The following is a 15,460-nucleotide window of genomic DNA, read 5'->3' on the forward strand; positions in this document are numbered from 1 at the left end:
TGCCTGGCTAATTTTTAATTTTTTATGTAGAGACAGGGTTTCTCCATGTTGCACAGATTGGTCTTGAACTCCGAGTGCAAATAATCCACCTGCATCGGCCTCCCAAAGTGCTGGGATTATAGGCATGAGCCACGACGCCCAGCTCGTAATGTTTTAATATATGTGTACATTGTGAAATGGATAAAGGAAGCTAATTAACATACCTATCCTTGTTTTGTGGTGGGAACATTTAAAATCTATTCCCTTGACATTTTCAAGTATACCATACGTTATTATTACTATTGTCACTATGTTGTACAATGTATCTCCTAAACTTACTCCTCCTGTCTAACTGAAATTTTTAAACCTTTGACCAAAATCTCTTCGATCTGCACTCCCCATTCCCATTCCCTGGTTTTTTGTTAAAAATTTTTTTAACAACATATAACAGCGCTATAGCTTCTTATTTAGGCTTTGCATTTAATTAGCTGTTAGACTATTCTCTGCTATGACTTAGGCTTTCTCAGATTCCACATTTAAATAAGATAATGCATTATTTGTCTTTTGACTGGTTTATTTCACTCAATATAATGTCCTCTAGGTCCATCCATATTGTCTCAAATCGCAGGGTTTCCTTCCTTTTAAAGGCTGAAGAGTATTCCATTGTGTTTCTTTTATCCATTCATTCACTGATGGACAGTTAGTTTGATTACATATCTTGGCTATTGTGAATAATGCTGCAATGAACATGGGAGTGCAAACATCTCTTTGACATACTGATTTTTATCTCCTTAGGATATATACCCAATAGTGAGCATGCTGGATCATATGGTAGTTCTATTTTTAATTTTTTGAGGAACCTCTATACTGTTTTCCATAATGGCTCTATTAATTTACATTTCTACCAAGTGGCATGTACTTAGTTTCTTTATGTAGATTATTCCAGTTTGAAAATATTCTTAGCCGGGCGCGATGGCGGGCGCCTGTAGTCCCGGCTACTTGGGAGGCTGAGGCAGGAGAGTGGTGTGAACCCGGAAGGCGGAGCCTGCAGCCGAGATTGCACCGCTGCACTCCAGCCTGGGCGACAGAGCGAGACTCCGTCTCAAAAAAAAAAAAAAAAAAAAAAAAAGAAAATATTCTTTAAATTTCCAGTTGCTTTCACTAATGTTCGGCAGATCTGATGGCTCTTTTTCATTCTGCTTTGAGGACTCAACTAGTTATTCTCAACATCTTTTCAAGAACCTTTTGCTGTTCCTTTGTTTTTATTTGTTAATTATGATACTGTAATTGTATTTGCCTTCTAATCAAGAATTGTCAAGTGTTCTATGGGAAAGTTATTCCAGTCACATGGGAAAGTTATTCCAGCCACTGAAAAATCTTTAACAACATATAACAGAGCTATAGCTTCTTATTTGGGCGTTGCATTTAATTGGCTGTTAGACTGGACATAGGCAGTTCTGCTATTGGTAAAATGAAACAGGTAATCTCTCTAGAGTTGCTTCTAGCTCTAAGAAAACATCTCCCAAAACAAAAAACAAACTGTGTTCCATGATTTCTGATCTCCGTGTTCAAATATGTTATGAGATTTAAAGTTGTGCTCTCTTGTACTTTATGGTCAGCCTTACTAAGCTACTTAGCGTTCCCAGAAGTCACTATGTTCTGTGCAATTTCAGTTTGCTTCATTTCCCTCAGTTTGTGAATATTAGACTGAACTCCCATAAAGAGAAAGCATTGGTTTTACACGTGAGATATTAAACAAGCATGCGTAATCACCCTGCCCATTCTTTGGTATGAGAGGCTCACTCTTAAACTCTGATATAAATAGCTGTCGGGGTTATAAGCATCTCCCAATGTCTACACTTACAGCTCCTGAATAAAATGTTGATATGTGATTTTTGGTGTTATTCAGTGTGACTTTTTGTGTTCAGAGAAGACTATTCAGAGTTACTTTTAGTTTAAAAAATTAGTAATACCTAGTTCTTAGCCTCTTAAGTTTAGCTTCCGTATCTTATTATTTTGTTTATAAGTCTAGAAAAGGTTACATATATTTAAAGACCCTTTGATTAATATTTAGTTCTATTTAAACATATTTAAATATTTTCAAGTGTTTTTATATATTTAGTATACTTTATTTCCTTTGAAAATAATTCTTTGACTTAATAAAGTCTTCCAAAGCACTGTTTTCTAAAAACTCTCTAATTAAACTTCTTAAAAATATGGTAAACATATATGTTCAATGCTTTATATAAAGCATTGACTGAAAATTATTAATCTAAGTCAATCATTCAGTTATACATTTTAAACTAGAATCACGAGGCTGTCACTCTAATAGGCCAAAAATTTTTAAACAAGCACAGAAAATGGCAAATATGTTTAGACTACTTTCTAACATAAAAATATTAATATTATGGTTTTGATTTTCTTAAATACGTTTCTATACTTTTACATCTTCTTGGAGTTGAAAAATGCGAACTCCTTAAGTCAGGTGGTTATCACCCCAGTTAACTGAGTGTCTCAGTCAATTTGGGGCTGCAATAACAAACTATCATAGACTAGGTGGCTTAAACAACAGAATTTTATTTCTCACAGTTCTGGAAGTCTGCAAAGGTCAAAATCAAGTTGCTGTCAGATTTAGGTGTTTGGTCAGGGGCCACGTTCTGGTCCACGTTTTCACATGAAGAAAAGGATGAGGGTGCTCTCTGGGATCTCTTTTATAAGGGCACTAATTGTATTTTAAAGGCTCTGGTCTCATGACCTAATCACCTCCCTGAAGCCTCACCTTATAATATCATCACATTGGAGGTTAGGATTTCAACATATAATCTTGGGAGACACGAACATTTAGTTCATAGCATTGAGGTTATCTATGACTAGATATTTGTGTCTGCTCACTGTCCAGATTCTTGTTGGAGACTCTGAGGGGCACAGTGAACTACATTTGTAGTTGCTGTATCAATAATTCCAACAGGTGATCACATAGCCCACCACCCTGGATTTGAGTTGTTTGAGTTTTATACATTGCTTAATTCTTTGGTGTGTTAGAGAAATCTACCAACTCTAATCAGGATGATTACTTGTATATATCATTTCAACTCTAAAGACTTTTGAACTTAATGAAATTCTAAGGTATAAAATGTTTTTCCAAGTAAATTTTAAGGCATTTGAACTTGATGAAAGCTTAGAATCTCCATTTTCTTTTTAATCTCCTTTTAAATATTAAAATGATATCTGATTGACATTGGATATTTCTCAGCCTTCGTTTCACTTCTGGACCCAACTTAAGAGGACTACTACTAGAAAAGAAAGCCCGGGCCTGAGTTTCACAGACCCTTCCCTGACTCAGTTAAATGGCCTTTAGTAGGTCTGAGTAGTAGCATTGGTCAAACATGATTGATACTGGATACTGAGTTCATTATAATCAACTAGGAATCCAAAGACCTTTAATTCTTTTCTGAGTATAGTATAACATTCAGACCAGGCTTAGAATAAATCCTGAGAATAAGAGAAAAAGGAAATGGGTTGAAAGAAACTCCGGGCTAATAAGATCTTTCCTCCGTTTAAACTGAGGCTCTGCCGAACCACATTGCCTAGTTGAACTATTAGTCTTGCACCAGGGTAATTAGGCACTTGGTTTCCCCATTGCTTCTTCAGAATACATCAATTAGAAAAAAACAAAGGGCGTCAAAATAATAGGCAATTATGGATATTTCTCAGGTTCTTCTTGATGCTTAATAAGTGACAGGATTATAAAGCTTTATTTTGCTCTAACCATAATTGGCTTTTATTATACACTAAGATATTGCTTTGGGGCCCTGATGATGGGGTAAGTTTAATTATTTTTTGATAACAGCATTGAGGTTTTAGTTTATTTTTACATCCTTACGTGTGGTTGGAGGATGGCTAGTATGGGTTGAGATTTTGTCTGAGAATGTGGACTAACCTGAAGAAGACATCCGGTCTTGGTCATATTAGCATATTAGCATCAGGGTCTACACAGCCTGTGGCTGTCTCTCTAATGCAACTAGTTGCTAGTCCATCTGAACATATTTGTTTTTCTAGATTGATATTGCTTTTTCTTTCCTACCCTTTTCTATTATTTATTTATTTATTTTTTGAGAAAGTGTCTTGCTTTGCCGCCCACGCTGGAGTGCAGTGGTATGATCTCGGCTTACTGCAGCCAATCCCTCCTGGGTTCAAGCAATCCTCCCACCTCAACTTCCCCAGTAACTGGGACTGCAGGTGCATGCCACCATGCTAGTTAATTTTTGTGTATATATATATATACACACACACAGAGACAGGTTTTCACCATGTTGCCCAGGCTGGTCTCGAACTCCTGGGCTCAAGTGATTGGCTTCCCAAAGTGCTGGGATTTCAGGTTTTCTATTCTTTATTTTCTGTCCTTACATTCCTTCACTTCTTTTAGGTTGAAAAATTATTTTCTGAAGTCAGCTTGAAAAATTTGTCTTTTTAAATTTGGGACTAATTCATACCCCACTCCATCTCATCCTTTACCCTTAAGAAACAACATTCTCTGTATTTTACTCAGTAATTTTGATGTCTTTGATTTACATTTTATAGGCACAGGAAAAATAGGACAAGTCTAATTAAAACCTCAACTGCTGCGTACACATTTCCAGCTTTCCTCTTAATGTGGATAACATTTTGTTCTAATGAAAGGTAAGGCTTCATTTCAAGGGCACTGTCTGGGCAATGCAGATTCTTGGATTCCTCTGTGTTTCATTGAAACTCATTATGTGCCTGAATGACTAAAGGGAGCATGGATGTTTTTATATTCCTCAATGGATGTCTGTTGTAATCAAGTTCAAGTAGCAAACAAAGCTCAATGTGAATTAACACAAGGGTGTCATCTATCAGTGGCATCTCCATGTTTGACTTATTATGCCATTCAAAATAAAGGCAACAGACAGACTCTGTTGTAAGTGAACACTGAGTCTCTCAGTTTAGTTGGTTCAGATATTGTTGATGTGTCATTAACATGAGAGTGACCTGGAAGAGAGCCAGATGCTCTGCTCTATCTAGAAATGGATTAGTGTACCGCTGAGAATACTGTGAAGCCAATGTAGACAATCGTTTCTTTTGGAAAGGTACAGTCTCTAGGCTGAAAAATTCTCAATCTAGACATTAGACTGTAAATGATTGAGGACTTATTTGCAAAGCGTTCTTGGCTAAAGAACTAATATTCTTTCCTTGATGTCTTTAAACAAATGTTATTCCGCTTGCTTTGTTTTTTCCGGACACATTGTTACCGACATTAAAAGGAAGGTAACATAAATTTTTTGCCAATTGTTTTTTCCTAGAGGAGATTCCTAGTTGTATGAAAATTAACCTATTCAAATAGCTCGACTGAGGGGGGGATGGTATTTACTGAAAAATGCTAAGATCTTATGAATCTGAGAAGTGCAAATAAAGAAGATTTGGGCTTTTATAACTGAAGTCAAGAACCGAGTTTCCTTGCTCCTTCTTTTTCAGTGTTTTCTCCATTCTCCTTTCTCACAGTTAGTTTCCTGAGTATATTCGCCTTGCACAGAAGCCTATACAGCCATCTCAACATTGACGACGTATGATCTTTTAGCTTAAATCCTTGTGTCAGATGGACTCAGACTTCCAGTGCCTCAATTCTAAAATCCTCACAGATAAGTCTTTTTAATTGTTAGTAATACGCAGCTGAGCTTAGCTCAGGAGCCCCTCCCTGCCTACTCCGACATGTTCAAGGATTATGGAGTATGGTCATGCAGACTTGAATGAGGTAGTCTCTATTGAAGTAGTTGTGGTTCGAGTAGACATTAATACTTGTGTCTATTACAGTCCCTATGCTGTGTCTAAATCCATGGCCTTAAAACTTTTTCCACCACAACACAGAGGAATAAATAAGTTTTTAAATCCCATTCCTGCATTCATCTATGTATAAATTCTTGAAACAATACTTTCCCTTATTACATGTGATACACTCTCATGTTTCCTTTTTCAATTTATTTCTATCTCATTTCATTCCATTAAATAAAAGCATGGTGGTCTTGGCTAACATAATTGATTTCATGATTCACTAATGATTTGCAACTTTAGTTTCAAAAGCACTGGTCTTTTCTTTATATTGTTTTCCTTCGTAGCTCTTATAATTACAATTGGCACTCCTGTTATATTTTTGTAGTTTTCTTTGTAGCAGATATCACAATTATAATTGCCTCCCTTGTTAAACTGTAAACCACATTAAAGCAGAGACTGTGTCTGTCTTGTTTACTTCTGTATTCCCAGCACCTAACAGAGTTCCTGGCACATAGTAGATGCTCAATTGAGTAAATATTGATGAATGAGTACATGAAGACCCAAACAGATGGCACCCTTAATGGCTCACCTGGCTCTTTGCAAGGAGGAGATTCAGATACATATAAAATTCGCTAATTTGGTATAGCCCTGCTGATAGAGAAAGCAGATGGAAAGGCCCAGCAGGAGGCTCAGCGGAGCAAGCAGGCCAGGCCAGAGAGCTAGATTCCCACGTAGTCACCGACAGCTGAGTGAAATTCTTTCACCAGGGAAAATTGACTGTTTTAAGGGAAGGACCTGTGTCAGGGCTGAGCTCAGGTCTCTTGATTCTTTATCTAAAATGTATTCTACCACGCTACAATGACTTTTTGGTTAGATTTCCAAAATTTCATTTTTGGTATTTTAACTTTTCCCTTTTTAGCTCATAATAAAGAAAGATGGAGAAAGAACCACACGCTTTTTTTTTTTTTTTTTGACATAAAACACCACGGTACCTGTTTTCCAATGAGATGAAGACATCTGGTTAGGGAGATTAATAGCACACAGAGCTCTCTCCCCTCTCCTCTTGCTATCCTTATCCTGTTTAGTCACTGACTCCCATCCCATCAAGATTCATTTAACTAACTTCTGCAATATATGACTCCTACTTGTCTATAACAGTTATTTCAAAAACTACTTTGCATAAGTGGATATTTTAAATGGTGTCACCTACTTTCTTTTCCCATATGCACAGATTTTGAATCTATAGGACAATTTAATCCTTATTATGGTTTCATCTATAGATTTACTGAATAATCTATAGTTACAAAGCTGAATTTACATAAAAAGCAATTCACAGATTGATAAACTTTCTATACAGCTTCCTGGTGTCTTCAAAGCAGGGCTGAGAGGACTATTACTTTAACACTCAATCAGTTTCATCTGTTCTAAATATTAATTTACAAGGTGAGAATACTCCACTTCTCAAAATTAGTCAACTTAATATTGAATTAAATAGTCAAAGTAAAATTCAATTTATTATGATTGGGTGTGATATATAAATTTATCATCCACACATATTCATGACTCTTTTGGGAGGGGAGAATTTATACGTCAGGCCAGTGTTTCTCAACCCTTTTTAATAGACTGTGTAAGCTTGCAGGGTACAGTAGACAGACTTTCTACTTCTACTTCTACTTCTACAGTAGACAGACTTCAGGCAGTAGGGAGCTTCCTTCAGTCGTAGACGGCCATTCCAGCTTTAGTCAAATAAATATGGAAATACTTGCAGCAGGTATAAAGTTTGTCCACAGTACTTGAGTTAATGCATTCATAGCTTTTGGGGGGCAATCCTTTCTCTTCAGTCCAATCCCATTTGATTCATTAAAGAGAGTAGCTCTATAAATGTTGTACTAAGCTCAGAGTGGGAATTTTTGCTAGGGCTGAAACTCTTGGCCTCTTGTGTTCCATCTTCTCAGAACCTTCTCAGAAGGTTGACTTTTGTCTAAGGTTCTGCTAATCCTCCTGGCACTCTGGGAGTGCGGTTCTGGTTTCTGCTCTATGAGTCACCCATAAACTCTGCCAATTTATTCTAAGTCCCTCTGAGAAAAAGTTTTAAGGAGTTACTATTTGTCATTTAGGATATATTTTAAGTAAAGAGTTAATGAATATACATATATGTACACACATATGTGTATATATATGTATAATGAATATGTATACACACATATATATGTTACACTATGCTTTCTCTTCCTATAAATATATACTCTATATGTAGTCTACAAATACTTTGTTATTGAAGATCTGTTTAGCTAGTAAGTTTCTTTTCATTCATGAAAAAGACAAAATATGTTTCTAGAAGTTATTTAGTAATTACATAACATAAATTAGATATAGAAGTTATATAAAGTTTAATCTGTAATACTGTAAAAATATCTCTTGAGAGTATTGTGGTCTTGTTTTCAAAGAGTTATATTTTAGAGATACATACTAATATGTTTATAGAGAGAATAATCTGACGTTTGGGACTGGTTCAAAAATGATCTGGGCAAGAGGAGGGAAGTTATAGATGAAACAAACTTGGTTATGTTGATAATAATCTTAATTTTTCTGTATACATTTGAAATTTTCCTAATTAAAAAATACCCATATATTTGAAACACATATACTTCTGTCCTCTGCCCCCACACTCATAGGGAAAATTAGTGGAAATAAAATGCAGATCTCCTGCAGTGTAAACGTGTGACCCTCAAGCCCTAAGTTGTCAAAACTTCGAATCACTCAGTGGCACTAAAGTGCGTGCATTTATTTCCAGGAGTATTTAGCCCATGTTTCTATTCATTTCCTCATCATTAAGTCTCAATTTCAATAGCACAGGGTGCCACAAGCTGAGAATCAGGTGAAACTTCCTATGAAAATAAATGCAGAAATTCCCAATTGTGTCTATCCTAATAAAAGCAAAAGGAACAACTATTTACCTATTTTATTTTAGAAAATAAAGTCATTGACAAGGTCAATAACCTGCTATCCAACCTGACTATGGATTATTATGAATACAAAGCAAAGCTAGTTTTTTTTTTCTTGCCAGAGAACTCTACAAGAATTTACCTATACTGATCTTTCTCAGGTTATTTTGTAATCACACTAAACTTGACTCCACGGCACCTAATTATTCCTTCAGGAACCCCTCCTTCCCTGCCACTGACCATGTATAGAAATCTGAAAACATTTATAAAATACAGTTTAATATGTATTTTTGGTAATAAAGATTTTATATTTGAAGACATGTTTCCTAAAAGGTATTCCATTTATAAAGATTTAAACTTTCCTTAGTTTATATTTGACATTATTAGAAAATCAGTTCTCCATGTGGAACTTTTCATCTAAAATGTCACAGGAACTGGGAATTGAAAAAAGGAAACTTTACACATTCTTTCACATCTTGAGTTTTTCACATGCTTTTTCTTTGCCTGAAATCTCTTCCCCATCTGTCCCTTGCCAGGTGGTAAATTCTTGTCCACCCTTCAGGGGCCAGCTCAGCTCAAGTCACTTCTTCCCTGATGTCTTTCTCAGTCTCTAAAGGATGTGACAAGGGGCTTTGCACACAGTATATCTCCACTATTGTTCTTGCCACGTTGTGCTGTAATAGCTGTTTTTGTATTTTTTCCCTATTAGATTATAAGCTCCTGCCAAGGAGACTTTAGTAACATTTATTAAATTGTTGGGTTGAATTGTTTATTCAAAGAACTGTTGAAATAATGGAGAGATTTCAAATAATAAATACATAAAAGCAAGAAAATGTCAGGGCTGAGGAAATGTTAACTGAAAAAATTACCTTTCCCCCAAAGTAATAGCTAAATATAACTTGCTTTTTGAGAAAGATTAAATCGCCTTGAAAATAATCACTGACAAGAACATTTGTCCTACATTGTCACATCCAGTTGGAAAACTGCATTTAATAGTTTACATTCGATATAAAACTTGGGCTCCTTCAAAAGATAAGTTGATTTTCCTCTTTACAACAAGATACAAGTTACTTCAGTACTTCATAATAGAATGGAAAAATGATTCAGGTTCACAACATGAAAAATACACTAGGAAAGAAAAAGATTTTACAGATAAGCTCCAGGTCTACACTAAGCCAGAGCCTCACAAGAAGCTTTTACTGCGTAAAGAGTAATGTGCTCCCTGCATTGAATGCAGCACAGTTGATGCGTTCCAGTGGCATCATAAACAACAAAACCTAAGTTCAAATCATTCACATGAACTCGTAATTGAATTTTTGAAGATGTGATTTAGTGTAGTAGATGGAAAAAGGATAAAGTGTTTCAAATGCAACAGTGATTGAACAAGTTAGAAAAATTAGTAGGGAGTGAATATTAATACAGGGTAGTTTTCAAACATCTAGAGATAGGAAAGCTCCTCACTCACCTAATTTAACAGTGAAAGAGAAAATAATACCAGGCTCAGTAAAAGGACTAGTGAGCAAGGAGAATATAGGACAATATTTTACCTTTGGAATGATAAACTTAGTGAAGTCACTGAAAGCTGTGGTATGGATCTATTTTTTTTTAAGAGTGCTGGATTAAAACTTAGGAAATATAACTATAAATCTCAGCTCATAGGTAGGACTCAACAGGCCTCTAGTTCCAAATTTGGAGACTCTCTTCTTTTTATTAAAGTGTATTCAAATGTACTACATTACTCAGAATTTGGCTGGCTAAAAGATTTATAAATTTGCTGAGTTGTGAACTTCTTTTTCCAAAATATGAGCTCCAAATGCTGTGCGCCTGGCAATTCTGTTTGTGTGAATGGGCTTTGGATTTCCCCACATTAAAGCTTAGTATTTGTTGTTGGGTCTGGAGTAGATACTGACATGAATTTCACTGTTTTGATACGCCAGCACCAGGGCAGAAACACTTGGTAGGACTGAGATGGCAACTGATTCTACAATATTGAGTGGCTTTCTAGTGAACCCTCAAGGCTTTGAATGGAAGTGCACTGATGTTTTTCATTGTTTGCTGGATGTAGCCTTTTTCCTGTTATTTGGAGTTAACTCTCAATTCTTACCTCCTTTCCTTGGAGCTTAGAATTAGAGTCTGTTTCCAAATATAGCCAGCAGATGGTGCAATTTACTTTATTTATACTCTATTTCAAATGAAAAAGCATTATTCTATATACATATACACACATAATACGTCTCAATCTCATTCATATGTACAAATTTAAGTGTATGTTTCAAAACTTTTTATCTATTTGGAAACAACCTATTTAACATAAATTTATCTCCTTTTAGAAAAGAAGTGTTCATTTTTTAGAGTTTTATTAATGATTCAGACTTATATTTTATTAGCTTTATAGACCTAAAAGGAAGACATGAGAGGCATCTATTAGTCATGACAGGAAATATATCATTTCTTTTTCATCTGTTTTCTTACACAATTCATAATCACATGTTCTGCAAGACAAGAGTAAAGCTGGTTCTGATGTGCCCATGTAATTCAGCAATACTTAGCTATAATTTTGAAAGTCCCGTAATAACAAATGTTAAAGTTCTGATTTGGTAACTGTATCCAACAGAGCTTTCAAGTTGAAATTTATTTATGGAATCATTTCAGTTATTAGACTATCCATCCTATCTCTTGTCAATAAAGGATGGTTTCCCATAGGAGATTACCAATAACTTTACAGAATTTTAAGATGTAATAGAATGTTATTGTCCCCTGGAGGTCACACTTACCAACCAAAGGGTAATAACTTTTATTAGAAGTCTGAAATAGTCTATAAATATTTCATTAAATCCTTAAAAATGTGCAGGTATTAATTCTCCACTCTCTTCTTTTGATTTCTGGCTACCACACTGAGATGGATAAAATGTTCCTGGGAACCTGGGGAAAATGCGATTGTGCTGAATTTATCACCTGTAATATTTCCTGGTGGGATTATCTGAATACATGTGGATTTTAGGAAGAATCTTCTCAGAAAATTTCATTATTATTCTAAATGCTAGGCTCAACATCTAAGTTCTGCCTTTATCATTCTCTCTCCCAACATGTTCCTACCGATTCTCAGCTCACTTTAGGCAGCAGGTGAAGAAAGGAGAGAAGACGCTGCATTTTCTGGCCATCTCAGTCGATTCAAAAGCATTTATGGAGCATCTGTCTGTGCAGGGCACTGGCGTGGTGCTGAGCTGATTGAGTTAAAAAAGACATAGACCTTGTCCTTGAGGCAAAGCAGCTGCCAATTGCTGACTCCAGGGAGAAGTGTTTTTATTTCTTCAGTATGGGCAAAGTTGCCATGGAGCAGGTTATGTGTGGGTTTGAACAGGTAGGGGATGCCCACATCATTCCTATCATCCTAGAAAACAGATAAAAATTCCTCTTTATCAGACTGCAAAGAAATGCAGTTTAAATTTCTGAGAAATTAGAATTATAGAATACTTTAAAACAAAATGTAGTTTTGACTTTCAGGTTAGCATTGTAACTAATGAAATATCGCAAAGTCGAAGTCCCTTCAGGGTTCAATTTAATGAATACAGAATAGAACTTAAGGTAATAAAACAGATTCTCACACAAAGGGTGCTTGGATTTTGCATCTGAATGACACTCTGCTGTTACCACCCAGAGCATCTTTTCTCTTCTTGAACCACAAAAAAGACTTGGCTTTCTGCTTTTACTTCCCTTGAACATCATTCCTATATAATAAGTCACTTGTACAACACTTGCGCATAAGCAATGAGTATGAGGATATTTTGTGTATGACCCATTTACTTGAAGGAATTGTTCTATTCTAGGCTCTTTGGTTGCAAGGAACAGGAACCCACTCAAATGGTTCAAGAAAAAAGGGATTATTTAAAAAAGAGAGAAATTCGTGAATACAAAATACAGGAACAATAGTCAGGTTTTATAATGAATGTCAGAATGCTATATTCTTTCTCTTTTTATTTTGTAAGTTACTTTTAACAAATGGTCCCAGGTGAACTTGAGGAGGTTAAGTGGGGCCAGCTGTATTAGTCAGGATTCTCTAGAGGTACAGAACTAATAGGATGAATATATATATATTTATGAGTTTATTAAGTAGTATTAATTCACATGATCACAAGGCCCCACAATAGGCCATATGCAGGCTGAGGAGCAAGGAAGCCAGTCTGAATCCCAAAGCTGAAGAACTTGGAGTCCAGTGTTTGAGGGCAGGAAGCATCCACTATGGGAGAATGATGTAGGCTGGGAGGCTAAGCCAGTCTAGCCTTTTCATGTTTTTCTGCTTTATATTCTGGCTGTGCTGGCAGCTGATTAGATGGTGTCCACCCAGATTGAGGGTGGGTCTGCCTTTCCCAGCCCACTGACTCAAATGTGAATCTCCTTTGGCAACACCCTCACAGACACACCCAGGATCAATACTTTGCATACTTCAGTCCAATCAAGTTGGCGCTCAGTATTAACCATCACACCAGCCAAAGCTGGATCACATAAGGTCTTGAGGTTATGGTCAGGGATAATCTTGTGGCTATGTGTGAACGACATGAGAAGGAGAAGTAAAGCCCTCAAATGAATTGAGCTGATTGGATTTTCTCTAAAAAAATTGACCTGAGACATTGGTTATTTGTGACTGGTTCTTAAAATACTGATGATAACATTTAATATTTGTCAAGAGCTTACTGTGTGTCAGCTCTTGTCCTAGGCTTTTTTCATGTTTTAATGCATTAATCGTCACAACTGTATGATACGGATCAGTGTGATTCCATTTTACAAATAAAGAAATGGAGGCATGACTGAAAAGTAAAATGCTTATACAAGTTGACAAAAGATGTAGTAGAGCTGGTACTGGAACCCAGTCAGTCTGACTCCAGAGCCTGAGCCTGTGCTCCTAGCCACTATATGACACTGTCTTCAAAGTGTTAGAGTGGGGAGCTGGTTCTATAGCAAACCAAAGCCACACGCAACTCAAAGTTACGGAGTAGGAGAGGCAGAATGATGAGTTAGCAGAAGAAGCAAGTATATGGGGAAGAACACTGAGCAGTTGCTCACAGTGGCACCCCCACTGCCTAGATTGAACAAAGCCTAGTACATGGCAGGTGCTCACTAAATATGGGTGGAATAGTGAATGAAAATTTTCAGCAGGGGCTGTGGGTGTGACATATTCTCTAAGAAGCTCAGGTGTGCCAGTCAGGCAGGAGCCTCCAAATAACTTTTTTTAGTCTGTTGCTTTACAAATTAACTAAATTATACATACACTGCATGAGTACTTTCTCCTTTTTAAAAACATAAAGCTCTGATCTACAGAGAATAGAGTTCCTTCGGGCCACTTCCCCATCTTTGTTTCCTCCTTTCCACTCCCCAGAGATCCTTTCAGGCTTTGTTAATATATTTAGGGATACATATATATATAGAAAATGTTGGAACTCTAAATTATAGTTTTGCATATTTAATACATATTTGCATAAGTATTATAGTGTTTATTTTTTCCCCCATTTAATGTATCATAGAGATCCAGCTATATTGTTATGAGAGACATTCAGATGGTCTCTAAACTTCTTACTATTATAAAATTATGTTTATAATTTATATTACAGATTTTTAAAAAAAGAATTTTGCTCTTTCACCCAGGCTGGGGTGTAGTGGTGCAATCTCAGCTCACTGCAACCTCTGTCCCCTGGGTTCAAGTGATTCTCTTGCCTCAGACTCCCAAGTAGCTGGGATTATAGGCACCCACCACCGTGCCCGGCTAATTTTTGTATTTTTAGTAGAGATGGGTTTTGCCATGTTGGCCAGGCTGGTCTCGAACCCCTGACTTCAGGTGATCCACCTGCCTCGGCCTCCCAGAGTGCTAGGATTACAGGCATGAGTCACCGTCCCCGGCCTGTATAGTCTCATGATTATCTTCCAGGGTTTTTAATTTTTTATTACTTCTGAAACTCGTAAGTTATAAAAGAATCAAAGCATTATCTGAGATATCAACTAGTCCAATGACTGTAAACCAGGATGGTGGAGTGGTAGTGGGTTTATCTAAATCACTTCTGAAGCATTTTTCCAATAACAGCCTCCCTATCTTCTGGAAGAATTCTGGTATGGCAAACATGTTACAGTGGCAATGGGAGTGAGGGGGGACGGGAGGTGAGTGAGCACCTGTGTTGTTTGCTAAACTACTTTAGCAATTATTCTGATAGGTACCTACCCCCAGCATGCCCCCAAAACATATAACTAGTTGAAGACAAAACCAGGGTTTGATGCAAAAACTCCTGCCAGTTTTAGTCCAGTCTTTTCCTAATTATTTTGCTTTGCCCTGACAATTCATCTTCATGGAATCTCCATAATCCTTATTAGTTCCAGATAGAAACTTCCTTCAATTTACTTAAACTCTGGTCTGGGAGCTCCCCTGCTCTCATCTTCTACACTTAAAAACAAATGAACAAATTAATGAACAGACAGCAACACAAACAAGCTAAAACAAACGGGCAGAGATGATCACCTATACACTGAAAACTCATTTTCTCATTTCCTGGCCTGGGGTTATTGCTGGAGGTCAGCTTTCCAGCCAGGTGCTGCTTTTCTTAGGCCCTTTTGCATCCAGGGGCGTCCGTGCACTCATCAGTTATCAACCACCAATCAAGCAGCTGTCTTCTTTCCCGTGGCTAATCAGACAAGCGTCATCGGTCACAGAACTATCCAATCAGCATTAAGGTAGCGAGTACAAAAGGCTGCTCAAAGAGCGAGTT

Source organism: Symphalangus syndactylus, chromosome 8 (assembly GCF_028878055.3).
Source record: "Symphalangus syndactylus isolate Jambi chromosome 8, NHGRI_mSymSyn1-v2.1_pri, whole genome shotgun sequence".
NCBI lineage: Eukaryota > Metazoa > Chordata > Mammalia > Primates > Hylobatidae > Symphalangus > Symphalangus syndactylus.